The 16,704-nt window shown below is 38.4% G+C and overlaps 1 pseudogene across 1 annotated transcript; it reads left to right on the forward strand.

Moving 5' to 3' along the window:
• Nucleotides 1-746: 746 nt before the first annotated feature.
• Nucleotides 747-1,630, forward strand: LOC121156507 (annotated as a pseudogene). The gene has a single exon (XR_005883871.1). The product of XR_005883871.1 is annotated as a 40S ribosomal protein SA-like (transcript).
• The last annotated feature ends 15,074 nt before the right edge of the window (nt 1,631-16,704 follow it).

Raw genomic sequence — 16,704 nt, forward strand, 5'->3', positions numbered from 1 at the left:
TGTCACGCTTTCATTTTCCTTGTACTCATATTTCTTTCTTATCACAGGCCAAACTATAAAATCTTTGTTATATAATAAATATTCTGACAAACTTTTAAAAAATTATACTTTCATTAGAATTGTGAAGTTTGCTTATTTATTTTTTTAACAAAATACTTTTTAATTATTGTTTTATGATACAGTTTGGTTGGCACTGGGGTCTCCCTTTCCTCTCCCCAATTTGCCTCTCCACCCTCTGTTCTCCCTTTCAGTGTTACAATGGTGTTTTTCATGAGTTGTGAAATTAATTTTTGAAATTACTTTTTGTTGTTTTTGATCATCTCTATAAAATTCAGAGGAATTGTCCTGGAGGAAAAAAGGGGGGAAATAACAAAGAAAAATCATGAAGCTATTTTATGCTAAATTGTGATTATCTATTACTTTAAAAAAGTATTTTTATATTTTTCTAAAGCCATTCATTTTCAAAGCACCTGATTTAGTTGTCAGGTTGCATGATTTTATAGTCTCCAAAATATTATTACGTGGCAGGTATTTGCCTAAGAGTTAAGATATCAGTTTGGATGTCTGTGTCCTATTTAACATTACTGTGGTATAGAGATTCATTATATTAACTACCATTAAGATAGGCATTTAATGCTACTTACACTGGAAGATTTTAAAGACACATCATCTTCCTTGCTCCCGGCGAGTGGTCCATACGGCATTGTCATTCATTCCCCGTGTAACTTTACAAGGAAACCGTCAGGATGTCCTGAGCCCTTGATGTCCTGCAGAGGAAGGAGGAGTATGTCCTCAAATTCCTGGCTGCAGGAACCCACTTGGGAGGCACCAACCTCGACTTCCAGATGGAGCAGTACATCTACAAAAGGAAAAGCCATGGCGTCTACATCATCAACCTCAAGAGGAACTGGGAGAAGCTCCTGCTGGTAGCAAGCATAGGCCATTGTGGCTATCGAGAACCCTGCAGACGTCAGCGTAATCTCCTCCTGGAACACTGGCCAGAGGGCTGTGCTGAAGTTTGCTGCTGCCACTGGAGCTACTCCCATCACTGGCCGCTTCACTCCCGGCATCGTCACTAACCAGATCCAGGCCACCTCCCAGGAGCCGCGGCTCCTGATAGTGACAGATCCTAGGGCCAACAATCAGCCCCTCATGGAGCAATCATACATGAACATGCCTACCATCGCTCTGTGCAACACGCACTCTCCTTTGCGCTACATGGACAATGCCATCCTGTGCAACATCAAGGCAGCCCACTCCGTGGTTTGATGTAATGAATGCTGGCCCAGAGGGTTCTGTGCATGAGTGGCACTATCTCCCGTGAACACCCATGGGAGGTCATGCTGATCTCTACTTCTAACGTGATCCTAAGTAGATTGAAAAAGAAGAACAGGCTGTGGCTGAAAAGGTTGTGAGCAAGGAGGAGTTCCAGGGTGAATGGAGTGCCCCCACTTCTGAGTTCATGGCTACCCAACTTGAGGTTGCAGACTACTCAGAGGGTGTGCAGGTGCCTCCTGTGCCTATCCAACTGTTCCCCACTAAAGACTGGAGCACCCAGCCAGCCACTGAAGAGTGGTCTGCGGCCCCCACGGCCCAGGCCGCTGAATGGGTAGGAACAACCACCAAGTAATCTTAAGTCATCTGCAGTCTTTGAAGCAGAGATGGAGTGAAGTTGATGCAAAATAAACACCACTTTCTAAAGAAAAAAAGAAGATTTTGGAGACACATAATGTTGTTCTTTTTGACCTTGTGCCAAGTGATAACTTTATATGTCTATGGTTATGGAATTCCAAACACAGAAGATATACAAATGTGAATTTCAACAAATAGCATACCTTGCCTCCATTATAGCTTCAAGGTAATGCACCTGAAGAGGCAGCTGAAGATGGCCCAAATATTTGGGCTCCCACCACCAATGCTGGGCAGTGGCAAGAGGTTCCTGACTTTTGGCTTCTGCCTGGACCAAATCTGGCTGTTGTAGCCTGTTGGGGATTGATCTGATGGATGCAAGATATTTCTCTCTCCCTCTCGGCCTCTTCCTTTCTCTCTGATCTTCTGCCTTCTGGCTTTGCTGTGAATCTAACTTGTTCCTAGCCCCAGCCCCTTGTTTTACAGGGAGATGGTAATCTGTGTTTCCATGTGTCATTTGAGGAAGGATGAGGTATGTTTCCTTTGTTATGATGTCTATGCTAAGAATACGTTGTACCCATTCACGCTGCCATGCCTCCTTTCTCATCAGGTAGACTTTACCCACGCCTCTGAGCTATGCTAGGCTGGCAGAAAATATTTCTGTTGAAGTAGATTGAGAATACAGAACAGATGCCTGCTAAGACAGCACGTGCTGGCTTCATTAGTGGCCATTAGGCCCAGCTTGCCACGTTGTTCACAAGCTGGGCCAAGAGAGTATCAAAGGACAGAAATCCCCACCGAACTATTGACCCTACATCCAAGTGGCTGCAACATTTTCACTCAGACATAAATCAAATCTGCAAATGAGTTCCCCAGAGAGCTGAGCCATCAGCTGTGCAACAAGGAGAGTCACCGTGTACAGGGAGCATAGGAGCAAGCTACCAGTTTCAGTGGCCAGGGAGACAGCAACACACAGTTTGGGGGAATGTCTGGGACAGAATGAGTGAGTGTTGATTGTATGCGAAAGTCAACCTTTAGGTCCAAAGATGTGAATAATACTTCTAGACAATGACACAGAAGACATTTAATACACTTTTTTTGGCTGACTAAATGCATGCTTTATTAAATTAGTAAGTAAATGGTTAGAGAAGGTTTATGGATAATTTGAGGGTGCACACATGGCATTTGCTTTATGAACCAACCATGAACTTATAAAACAGATCTATTATATGACAAACACTGTGACAGAAGCTAAGATTTCAAACATCAGGGTGATAAGATGAATCTCAAATGATTCTTAAGCCAATAAACATAAACAATGCATAGTTATATGGGAGGAAAAATACTTCTGCTGGAGAAGCAGGGGTGGGAATGAAATTTTCAAACTGAAGAATACATGTGAGTTTATTTGTTTTTATTTGGAAAAGGTAAACAGGTTTCATGCATCTCATGATATAGGAGCTCAGTGCACCTGTGTTAGGAGCTCACACAAAAAGCTGTCTGCTACTTCCACATTATGAGTTTATTCTAAGGAATTAGTGGCTTTTCAGGTGGAAAGAGAAAAGCAATAAGGACAGTCTAGGGTAAAGGAACATCATTTGCATTTATGGTCATTTGTAGGAAGGAGAGAACTTTGCTACATAGAATCCTCTGAGAGAAAGTTTTATAGTATGAACCCTGAAAGGGAGATTGAAAGAAGGCTTGAGTGGACTCTGGGCCGGTGAAGGAATTGTTTTTCATAGGTAAATACTTCTGATATTTTCCCATGCCTTTTAGTATTTGCTTACTTTTCCATTCACACCGAAACTGTCAATCTGCCATAGCTACTGATCACTCCATGCATGCAGCAGAGTCCTACACATCAAACATTGTTGCGATGGGCCTGGGAAAGCACTGTCCTCATAAGAGGCCTTTGTATACTTCCCCAAACTGCAAACCCTTGAACTGGTCAAATGATCATGTGGTCACTTGTCAGAAAATGCCCCTTGTTTTATGCCTTTTCATTAGGGACTCCTTCAAAATCAGTGCTTGAGAAGACATGAGCATACTCATTTACCCATTGAAGTATGTTTATAAATATTTATCAAAGAAATGGCATGGAAGGACTAGGCACTGTAACAATCTCTGGATGCCATCCTCTCTGCTGTGGCCTTCACATCTGCCTTATTCTTTCTTAGAAACTGTTCACCCATTTATCTTTGTTTTTCATAGAAAGAAGCACAAAATCTCTCAAGCATGTTGTCTCCAGGATTGTTTGTCTGCAGTGGAAATCCACAAATGCTTAGGATCTCAATCCCAGGATTTACCTGCCAAATTCCACTCAGAAGAGTTTTCTACAGAAAAAAAAATCCACTTCTAAGTTAGCAAGGTTGACTAGAGTTGCAGAATCCATTTGAAGGTCGCTGGTGATAAAGAACATGGAAAAGATCCAGAATGTATGGCATGTCATTGTTCACAGGCCATTATCCAACATTCTGAACTGAAATTATGATCATCCTCTTTGGGATTACTGATTATAGAAAAATAATTTTCACATTTCTGGTATTTTTGTCTATAAAAATTAGATTTAAGAATCAAAACATAAATTGGAATTTTAATTTTTTGAATCAGTTTTAAAAAGTCCTTAAGTTCCAATAAAGTCATATCATTCAAAAGGATCAAAAATATATTAGCTGTATATAATAATAGGAAACTTGATAGAGATATCAGCATTATACGCATTTTGTATTCCCCACATTTTCTGATAACATTCAAAATGTTGCTCATCCTCATTTTGCAAGCATGCAAAATATATAACTAAATCCATGCTTTTTTGATCAGGATAAACATACAAACATTTAAGATGATATGTGTATCCTCAGGAGTCTTCCTTTCCTGACATATAGTTCATATATTACTGGATACATCAAATATTTATTGAGAAACATGGTTTGTTAACTGAAGCTGTTTTCCTTCATCTCATATGATCAACTGAATGTACTCATCAGCTGCATTTGGAGGTGTGATCACCTTAAGAATAAATTTTTCCTTTTCTTTAAATAACACACTATCACCACATATTCATGTACTTGAAGATAAATTTGCAATAATTCCTACAGGCCATGAATTAATGATTTTGACATGGATCCTATTTAAAGGCAATTCAAGGGTACATATATTTCATCCATAAATATTGGGCAGAACAATGGAGATCACAAGTGCAATATAATTAAATAAAACATCTCACTAATTTAGCTAAAATGGGTTTATTGTAGCTACTAGATTTTTGTCTAGTATTTACATTTTTTGATAATTTTTTCTTTCCTCAAAGGAAATGATCACATTTTTGAGAGCTAACTTTAGGTCAAACAAATTACTAAGAAATTATTTTTAAAAGAATATGATAGTGTTAATATCTACTTAACAATAACTTTAAGAAGTCATTTGATCCCCTGGTTCCATATTTTTTTATCTATAATATCCATTCAAACCCTTGTAGAAGTACAGTGAGATTTATGCAATCTAACAAGTAAACTTACACTTTTAAGAAGTAGAATTCTATAATTATTGGACTTAGAAAAAAGATTTCAGAAAATTCCTCTAATTTTTAAATAAATGATGTTTGTATTTCCTCAGTACCAAGTGAAATTAGACATACTTTAAATTATACGTTTTTTTCCTAAATAATTTAATGTTCACAGATGTTCTGGACAAACAAGTGATGGATAAACTATACAGAGAATTTTTTTTTAATTCATAATTGTAATAGTTTGATATTTTTTTGTCTTTGGTCTTCATTGTGAAAACATTTTCTAAATCACTGGTAAAAGAATTTTTGTAGTTTCTGGCCTGAAAGGAACGAGTCCCACAGTGGTCACAATGTGTTGAATGCCTTCCTGCTCTGTGAATTTTACAGTCCTGAGTTAAACAGAATACAGATGTCTGCAGATGAAAAGAAAACATATGAAATTCTCACTCTCCAGCCAAGGAGAATTTAGACCAGTCCAAGTGTGAAGGCTAATATCACAGCTGAAATAGAAGTCAAGAGGGTAGCTTTGAATATAATTAAGACATGACAGTTTTACTCAGATCCAAAACCCAGACACCCAGAAGAAAAATTTTCTCAAAAGTGTGAATGTGAAAATAAAAATGTTTCTGGGGGTTTGGCTTTTAGCCAATACTAATGGATTTTCCATTGAGTTTCTAATTATTTAGGCTCATGATCATCAGACTGGTGAACTGGGAGACAACACTTCCTATTATAGCTCTGGCTCGCCCCTCTTTTTGAGGCCTACAGAAACTCGTATGGCCAAAGGCAAGAAAAAAAAGAGTTTTCAAGAGAAAACTCAAATATTCTAGTTTTAACTAGACCCCAGTTTTTAAGGAACACTGCTTGTTTTGATCGCTTGCCAAAATTACTGTTGGCATCATGGAAAAAAAATACTACCAGTTAGCTTAATGTCAGCATCACATAACCAGGAAATAGACCTTGGCATTATCACGGATCATTCTTTCCCAGAAGTTTTCGGTTTATTAGGGATTGTATAAAAATTAAGCAAACTACAACCAAACTGGGGGGGGGGGGGCGGGGAGAGAAAGACTTTTATTTAGTTCTATTTGTTTACACACAAAAATACAACATAAATGCAACTAAAGCAAGAATAAAACTCAGACCAGTTCAGTTCTGACCATTGAAGCCATTTGGGAAATGAAACAGCAGATGGAAGATCTTTTTCTGTCTTTTCTTCCTTCTTCTCTCTGTAATTCTGATTTTCCAATAAAAAAAATAAACAAAACTTAAGAAAAAAAAAGAATGATGTGATTGAAGCCAGCATTGTGGTTCAGTGGGTAAAACACCGCTTCTGATTGAGGCATCCCACAATGCAGTGATGATTGAAATCCTGGCCGTCCTTCTCCCCATCCAGTGACTGCTCCTAGGAAGGCAGCAGGAGATGGCCCTAGTACTTGGAAGTCTCTCTCTCTTTCTATTTCTCTCTCTTACTCCTTCTCTCACTCTCTCCCCTCCCCTTTTGTCTCTGCCTCTGCCCCGTCACTCTGCCTCTCAAATAAAATAAGTCTGCAAACACAGAAAGGAATGAAGTGTTTGCTAAGTGTTGAATCTAATCACCCTGAACAATTCTTTTCATTGATTCTATTCAGTATCAACTGTGCAAATCCTATATTTAGTACATTACTCATGCAACAAACATTTATTGAAATGTTTCCAATGTCACACACTTTTCTAGTCTATTCAAACATAATATCAAATGGTGCACAAAAATCTGTTTTACTAGAGTTTACATATTTAAGGAATAATAAGCGTATCACATGATCTGTTGTCCTGCCTGGCCATGGCTGCCAATGTTTTTATCTAATTTTAGGAACAAGTGAAAGAAAACTGCCTATTTAGAGCAAGATAAAGTTAAAAATTTTTTTTAACATTTTAGTAACTAAAAATGTGCCAATTTTCATAGAAAAATTTAAAAATTTTGAGCAGGACAAAATTTCCCCACAATTCTTTTTTATTTTAAAATGTATACACCTGCACGGGAGACCTGGAAGAAGCTCTGGGCTCCTGGCTTTGGATTGGCACAGCACTGGGCCATTGCGGTCACTTGGGGAATGAGTCATCGGATGGAAAATCTTCCTGTCTGTCTCTCCTCTCTGTATATCTGTATTTCCAATAAAAATAAATAGTTTTAATAAAAATATGGTGTTATAAAAAATATATACATATTCCTTTAAAAGGCAGAGTTACAAGAGAGAAAACAAACCTAGAGAAAGATAGAGATTGTCCATCTGCTGATCTACTGCTCAAATGACCACAACTGCCAGATTAGATACAGGCCAAAGCCCAGAGCCAGATCCTCTTTTCAGGTATTTTCAAGCAGTTGGAGTATCTTCCACTGATTTCCCAGGCAGACTAGTTGGAAATTGCTTATGTGGGATGCTTCCAGATGCCCACTGAAAAAAGAATGAAGAAACTGTTGCATATCCACCCCCATTGAATACTACTCAGGCATCAAACATGAAATTGTACCATTTACAGCAAAATGATCCCAACTAGAAGCCAGCATACTCCGTGAAACGAGTCAAATCCAAAACGAGTAATATCATTTGTTCTTTCCGATGTAATGGAATCTTCAAGCAAAATACAATATCAACAGATGTATAGGTAGACATGTATATACACAAATTTATCCAAATGAACTCTATAATGGAAACTAGCATACCAGGAAGTGAGGGTATCTTCCAGAAAACATCTCTACTCCCAAATCAACAGAGAAAACTCCCAAATGAAACTGTTAAATATAGTTGGACAATAAGATACTAAACCTTCTAACATTTCCTATGGTGTAAATGTCATGGTGCACTCAAATAGTAGAATGTTGGATTTGTGAATGATGCTGAAGGACTATACTATTGTAATAATATGAGGGAAAACATTTTAGGGATTATAAGGCACATGGAGGTAGAATCCCTATACCTACAAAATCATATCATGGAAAAAATAATTTAAAAAGTTTAAAAATAAATTGATAGAGGCATGAGAGAAAAAAATTGTGAATCATAGTAACTTAAATTATTTACAGTTTTTGAAGAGACACTGTGAGAATTAACCTTATTTCTGGTCCAAGCATGGTGACTCAGTGCTAATACTTGCCTCGTACTTGCCGAGATCCCACATGGATGCTGGTTCATGTCATCATTGCTCCACTTCCCATTCAGCTCCCTGCTTGTGGCTTGGGAAAACAGTGGAGGCTGGCCCAAAGCCTTGGAACCCTGTATCCATGTGGGAGATCTGGAAGAAGCTCCTTGCACTTGGCTTCGGATCGGCTCAGCTCTGGCCATTGCAGTCCCCTGGGGAGTGACTCAACAGATGGAAGATCTTTCTGTCTCTCCTTCTCTATGTAAATCTGTCTTTCCAGTAAAAATTAACCCCCAACTATCCCACCCCTCTCCCCAAAAAAGAATTAACATGATTTCTGAAACAAACAGGCAAGAGTGGTGATGCCAATGGCATGCTAATAGTGCACATTATGTCATACCCAGCTGGGACTTTACTTGCCTAGTTTGTGTCAGACATTACAGATTTATCTTTACACCCAATTTTTAAAATGCTAACAGATCTTTGAGATTACAATTTCCCTTTTCTGCTGAGTTCTTTGTCTCACATCAGTGAAGAACAAGGAACATGGATAAGGAAGAATGAGTAAAGCAGAGGAAGCTTATCAGGAAAAAAAATGCTGGATGGTGTCCCTGAAGGAGGGTACCCTTAAGAGCTGATTGTGCAAGGGGTTTTATAGGCTGAGAAAGGGAACGTTTTTGTGGCAGTCTGGGAGAGACATTGAGCAGGGATGGACTTGATGATTAATGGGGTAAGAGCTTTCTTCAGCCACAGAAGACAATTGCTGGTATTTTGTCAAGTCCTCTGAGACTCACTAGCAGATGGTGGAAAGTGGTCTTCCTGGTCCCTATCTGCCTAGCTGGGGAGCTGCTTCTCTGTCAACCTCCCCTCTTATGAGGTAATTTGAACTGCTCTTAGGGAGAATGGGCAACAACCACTCCAGCTACATCCAGCTGGTGGGGAGAAAGGCAGCACAGGAGACAGCAGAGGTTTTTCCAACAGTCCTCAATAGAAGCTCTGCATTCATGGCTCCACGTGCAGGGTCATGTGGGATAGGAGAGGCTCTCTCCGAGAAGAGACAAACCAGGCAGGAAGCTAAACAATTAGCCTGTTCTCTTGGGTTATGTATAGGCCTGATCATTGTCTTCCTGAACCTGCAGATTCGTTTTCCACCTGTTGGGAGTTTTAGTCAAAAATAAACAAACAAACAAAAATATATATTTCTCTGACAGAGAGAGATCTTCCAAATGCTATTTTACTCCTTAAATGGCCACAACAGCCAGGGCTGGCCCAGGCAAAAGTCAGGAACCTGGAGCTTCATCTGAATCTCTTGGGTCCAGGGACCCAAGGACTGGGGCCATCTTCTGTTGCTCTCCCAGGGACGTTAGCATGGAGGTAGATGTAAACTGGAGCAACTAAGATGTGAACCGGCATGTACATAGGATGCGGTATTGCAAGACAGCAGCTTAACTTGCTATACCACAACACTGGCCCCTACTTTCTTATTTTTATTTGCATTTCTACAAGTACTTAGAAGATAGGGAACATGCTCTTCTAAATGAGCAATGATTTACTCTCCCAGCTCCAAAAGGCTGGGTAACAAATGCAAGGAATAAACCAGTTAGTGCTTGGGGGCAATTCACCACGTGCTTGACATTGTGCTCAATACTTTTTTTCATATTATATTATTTGTCACCACAACTCTGGTTTGTAAACATTGTAATCTATTTTACATTTGACTAAAAAGAAGGAGAAAAGAAGCTATCTGCCTAACTACCCAGCTTCAGGACACTGGCCTTTTATCTCACTGGTTGAAGCTACACAATCACCACACCAAAATGCCAAATTCAGTGAGATAGAAAGTGTAATGCCAGCTTCAAGTCTTAAGAACAAGTCAAGGAGTCAACCAAATAATGGCTCCAACAATGCACTGTTTCTTAAAGAAAGCATATCTTCTCATTTTTGCTAGGGATAGGAGACAATACCTACAGTAACTGATATCACTGTTGTGTTCCTAAGCTTTCAAAACTAGCACTCAATCCAATATCTTAGAGTGTTACATTGATAAACGGTTTCATTTGCAGGGTTGGTGCTTCTCAAACCCACCTCATTAAATTTTAAAATGGCATAATTAGAGCAATGTGGGGGGATGGTGTGGGGTTGGGAAGACCAGAGAGTTTAACGAATTGCAATTTTAATTTTAATTTGTGGAACTTCACTTTCTATTTCTTCTCTCTTCACTTGCCATCCGAGCTGAAAATGCCTTGTCGCCTTTGTGCAGCCTCTTCTGCCTTCCCAGAGGGACTCAGACTTGTTTTCCTGTCTATTGATGTGCAACTTTTCGTCCTTTTTCATTGTACTCAGATGCACAACTGAAGGACTTGAAAGTACCTTTTTCCTTTTACTCTGGTAAATAGGGAGTTCTTTCTTCATGCTGACAGTGGGGTCCCAAAGGTCGCACTGTTTGTATCAGGAACTTGCTTTTCTAAACCTCAAAACACTTCACCATATGTTCAGCTCACATGTTCTCCTTGCTTAATTTAACCCATGGAAGGTTGCTTTAGACTCAGGGTGAGCTCCAGAGTCATAGCCTACTTGTGAATGGTTATTTATGGGGATGTAAATTCACAGGTCGCTTGAGATGACCTCCGGGTGCTTCACTGAGCTGTGACAGACACCTTGTTGAACGATTACAGATGAAAAGCTATCTGGAATTTAAAGATGAAACTCAATATTCATGTATGACACCTAGGGTTTTATTTAGTTCATATGCAGTTCATAAATTTAAGGCCAAATAGGCTTTTAAAAGTTAATAATTTTTGGTCTATATTGATAACATTCAGTTTGCTCCAAATCATTAATTTATGCTAATACATATAGTGCAATTGGATAACGGAGATATAAGGTAAAAGCACAAGAGTCACGCATAAACACACATACCAACCCCCCACACAAAAATCTTTCTCACAAATATTTGAAATTGCTACCTGATGTTGTGTCATTCTAAGGCAAGAGTGACTGCTCATATGGTTAGCTACACTTTCCAGCACCCAATGCAAAAACCTTAAGCAAACCAAATTTAAAAGTTCATCATAAGTGTAAGGCATAAATTATCTAGCTTCTCGGGAGTATATTTTACCTAGTAATATGCTCTAACATTACTTCCTCTTTGGAAAGACATGTTGTAAGTTGACCAAATCTATCCCAGAAATAATTCAGAGGCAGAATCTTTGAAGCTCAGCAGTCTTTTTTCACCAGCCAGCAATGACTGGTTGACCGTCCCGTTGCAGTGGGACGGTGATCTGCACTGATCATCTGCATTCAGGGGTCTTTAAGCAAGGATCCTCACATCCACTGAGAGCATTGGCACATGATGTGAATAGTTCAGTCAGCCAAGCTTATATCAGTGCACAATAAAAAACATCCAATAAACTAGTGATGTGAAACACAAATACCCACTTTAAGCATCATATACTTTAATCTATCCAATCAAGAGAGTCACATTCTGCTTAGTAAGGAACAACTAAACCAGGCAAACAGGTCCTTCCTGTTCTGTGTACAGAAACCAATTTGAGGCAATCAGCTTACTGTTTGAGTTGTAAAAGGAAAAGCAAGATGTCATCCTGGAGCGAATACCATCTTGTCATAAGCACTCTTACTTCTTTTCAGGACTTCCCTAGAAGATAGCATTACAGAAAAGGTCAAGTTACGGATATGTTCTAGAAATGTTTCAGAAGGTCTAGCCTTACTGCCACCATTTTCTATTGTCTGGGCTGTCATAGACACATTAAGAAGACTTTATAATATTTGTGAGATTATAATGACCAATATTCTTAGTCACAGTCCTATGATCAATGCTGTAATTGATTCTTTAATACACCTACATAATGTTTAATCCATTTGGTATCATTTGCAATTTAAACATAATTTTGCTAATAGTGGTCAAAATAGTGTAGCCTAGTTATTCCTATCTCTGATACTTTGTGAACAATTTTGTCTATGAAAATCCATTTTATAATGAATCCATCTTAAAGCTTATTCTCTAGAAATGTTATTCCTTAAAAATAGTCTTTTAATTATAAATGATATGCAAGCTATCCAAGATTATACTTTCCAGCATGTACTCAGGATGATGATATGTTTTCATAATTGACTGAATATAGAATGGAACAAATAAAAATAATGCTTTTAAGATGTACAATTGCTTTTTTGGATCTTAGTCTATATCTTCTAGAGCTGAAGCTGCAACAGGTTGAGTGGAGCAGAAATGAGCTTAGTAATGGCACATTGCCAAAGAGGGAAAGGAAATATGACACAGGACTGAACCAGGCTGCTGCAGTGAAAACTGCATAAAGGGCACATAGTGTGTTACCACTCTGGTTCCCTCACCCTGGGTCCAATCAGTGCAAAGATTGGCCAGTCATCACTATGATACCAATTCTATCCATGATCACGTACTTGAAACATTTTAAAATGTCTACATAGATTTAAAAACTGGCCTCAACCCAAATTACTTTTAAATCTTATCTCCCCAAGAAACAATGAGTTTGAAATCAATCTTGTTATGTCAGTGCCTTTTTTAAGGACTAGTAACTTTGAAATCCTGAGGAAGACTTTGTGCCTTTTCCTTTCACCATCCTGTTCACACTGCAAACAGCCCTATGCATTACACTGAACAACTGGGAAGGTTTATATAATCTCTAGTAACTAGATTATGAACACTGGTTTAATGTCTCGATACATGTCCAATAGCAGAATGGTGGACTTAGGACCGTTTCTGAAAGACTATACTATTTTAATAATATGGGAGAAAATGGTGAGGAGGAGAGGCAGGGGAGAGGGATAGGGAGAAGTGGAGGGGTGAATCCCTACACCTACAAAATTGTATCATGGAAAACAATAGCAATAAAAATACAAAAAAGGGAGATTTTCATTTTTTACAGGAAAATGGTGAGATAGTTGCTTCAAGTAAACAGTCTGCTACTTCCGACCATTTTCCTGATCCAAAGCAAGGCCATTCACACTCCAGTTTCTTAAACTATGTCTGCTGACACATGTCTGAGAGTATTCAGTGAAACCTTTCCACCTGCCCTGCCAGTCTCATCTCTCAGGTGAATCCCCCCAAGGTCTGTCAGAGCTGACTCTGGAACGAAAGTCCTCTGCAGTTGTTTCTGTCAGCTGTCTAGAGTTGTTCACTTGAACCCTTACACACATTATACTGTCCAGACTTCTATACAACTCTATTCCAGTTACTGGTTTGTTTCTGCGTTGTCATTCATTATTGAAAAATGAATTGCAAGGGTATGAGTAACTCTTAGTCACCTAGCCTCCTTTAAATTTCTAAATCATAGCATTAATTCAAGAAACAATTCAGATTCCTAGAAATTTGTCCAAAGACTTGCTATTTTCCCCATGGCTATGGAAGCACAGACCCTGGGAGACATTTATAATGTCAACTGCATTTAGAGATTCAAGAAAACTCACAATATTTTGGAGCATGTTTCTTTGCAGGTCACCGGTTTGGCCAAAACTTTCAATGTATTAAAGGGGAATATTTATAATAAATGTGGTATAATTAAGGTCTATTCCACATGATTAACTGCTAAGCACAGGAATTACGAGCTTAGAAGTGTTATAGGAATATTCAGCACTGTAAAATTTTGTAGAATGACATATTTTATCCATATTCAAAATGTGGAATTAGCAGTAAAATTAGTTGAAATATTTCATAGGTGGATCATAGATCACTAACTTTCATTTTATCAAATATAAAGAATAATCACCTTTGCTGGAAATGTTACAATGGGTGCATGTGTCATAGCAATTCATATCAGCATGCTCTTAAATAGGTGTTTTCAACTTTCTGGTGTACAGATGTCTGCTAAAGATTAAATGAGAGAAGAGGCTAGAAAAGCAAATGAAGCATTGAACAGGATCAATTGAGAGGAATTCTTCACAGCTCTTTACTCTGAAAGCATGTGGTTTGCTGCAAGTCCAGGAAATCTTGAGGTATGGCACATTGGAAACATTTCCCCCTGAGAGGCATCCAGTGGTGGCCAATAAAAATAGAGCTATTTCCCACTCCTCCTGAAAAATTTTTCCACTGCAGCCCTTGGGTGTACTCCTGTGGAATAGCAGTCTTTCTACTTTTTACTCTACTATGATTAGTGATGCATGAAGTCTGCAGATATACAGTGAATTGGAATTATACTTTTTGCAAAACTTAAAGAAAAAAACCTTTCTGAAATGGTGACGTGTTTAGTGGGAGCCATGGAACAATTAATAAAGAGCATCAATAGTCTAGGAAGAATAGAGCATTGCTTTGGATCCAGAGTTCTAAAGGTGATAAGTATTGTCTCTGTGTTTGCGGGTTTGGTTTTGCTTCATTTTGGTTCATTTGCTTTCACCTTTTTGCAAAGCACATTTCTTAGTAAATAGTACCTAGATTTGTATCCAGGCCATTTAAGACATATACACTATACTATCTCTAATCTTCAGTGAATTACTTAACCTTGTGGAACTTTAAATTTCTTTTCAGTGAAACAGAGGTTAGAAATTCTGTTCTCTGTCATGCCATCAGAATTAACCCAGACAATGAATGAAAATGCCTTACCCTAGTCTCAGGATCTTTACAAAACTAAAGATTGATCTCATAGTTGTTTGTGTATGCATCTGCATGTTGGGTGCCTTCTTAGTATGAGACGACTTTTAGCCCACTCACCCAGGTACCAAGTGAAGGTGACAGGGAGTATGCATTTATCCTGGTGCTCTAGGACTAGCTCATGAATCAGAAGCTGGTTGGCATTCACAGGGATGTTAGGCTATGTGGTAGACAGAGATACTGTAGCTTGGATAAGAGTGCAATGAGATCACATGCATCGATCATTTGTGCCTTTTAAGATATTAATAAAGAAAGCAGATGATATAGCTTGACTAAATTGACACAATAGGGACTCAAGAAGTGGGAAAAAGGACCTGAACTGAAACAAAGGAAACATTAACCTTTCCTCATCTTCATGACTGGCCAAAGCCAACCTGTGTGTGTGGTTTCTGTCTCTCTACAATTTGTTTGAACAGAAAACAAAGGTACTAAAGTTGCACTTCTGTTATTTAAATCCAAGTGTTCTATGGAATACAAATTTTATAAAATTTCTGCATTATAATAACATTTTAGTCATCTTTCGGCATTGGATTTAAGAATCAGATATGCTAGTGTATAATTTCTAATTCTGTCATGTCCCTTTGGCCCATTCTTTAATCTTATCCAGCTTCATTTTTTTCCACCATAAAGTAAGAGCCAGCCAGGTGGTGTAGCAGTCTGATCGTGTACCTGTAAGTGCCAGAATCACAAATGTGTGCTGGTTCATATCCAAGCTGCTGAAATTCTGACCCAGCTCCTTGTTTGTGGCTTAGGAAAGCATTGGAGAATAGCCCCAGGACTTGGGACACTGTATGCCTGTGGGAGGCCAGAACGAATTTTTTGGTTCCCAATTTTGGACCAGTTGAACTCCTGCCATTGTGGTCTTTTGGGGAGTAAACAAATAATTCCTCTTTCCTTTCTCTGTTTAGGCATATATATGCCTTTCAAATAAAAATATAAAATGAAATCCCTAAAAAGTAGGAATAATAATAGCTAGCATGCAGAGTTCACCAGCTAAGTCATACCAGAATGTATAACATAACGAGAATTATTAGTTGTATTCTCTCTACAATAGAGATTTCTATAAGAATCTTCAACAGCTTTGCCACAATGATCATCACTACCACAGTATCACCATTCACTTTTCTTTGGTAATAATTTTCTAGTTACAGTACTTGTCTTCTGTCCCAGGAGGAAATACATACATCTTCTGTCTAACATCTGTCTATTTGATAATTCTACTTTTAACTCCTGAGAAACGGAAATGGGCTGTATCTATGTCACAATCTTGTTGTCTTTTTAAAGTGTCCTTCATTCTAAATCACCAATGCTGTACAGAATGAAAAATATTTTCTATTGTGTTTATAGTTTTCAGAATGATTTTCCAAATAATATGACAGTCCACGCTACACTGCTCCTTTCATTTTTTTCTCTTCCTTTTTTCCCTCTGCCTTTAATATCTTACTATCATTTCTATATTTACTTCTGTTGTTTTATTTTTTATTACACAGTGTTTCCATTTCTCTGATATTTATGTCCTTCTGATTAAATTGGTTTTTTTTTCTATTTCAATTGGTGCACACATATCAGTGCATTATCTTGCAGGATATCAAAATTAAGGTGTCATATCTTGCAGCTGAGTCAACTGGAAAGTGGAAATGATCAGAAAGGTCATGACGTGAAAGGTGTGACTTTGTGTATTACTAAGCACTACAAAGGGGAGGTATAGAGAGAGAATCAAGACATGGTTCTAAACATTTCATGGTTTATGGAGATCTGCTAAGAGTGGACAGTCCTACTTGAGATGTGCATACTGCTGTATCAGGGT

Source organism: Ochotona curzoniae, unplaced genomic scaffold (assembly GCF_017591425.1).
Source record: "Ochotona curzoniae isolate NIBS_2020 unplaced genomic scaffold, NIBS_Ocur_1.0 contig_3432, whole genome shotgun sequence".
Lineage (NCBI taxonomy): Eukaryota > Metazoa > Chordata > Mammalia > Lagomorpha > Ochotonidae > Ochotona > Ochotona curzoniae.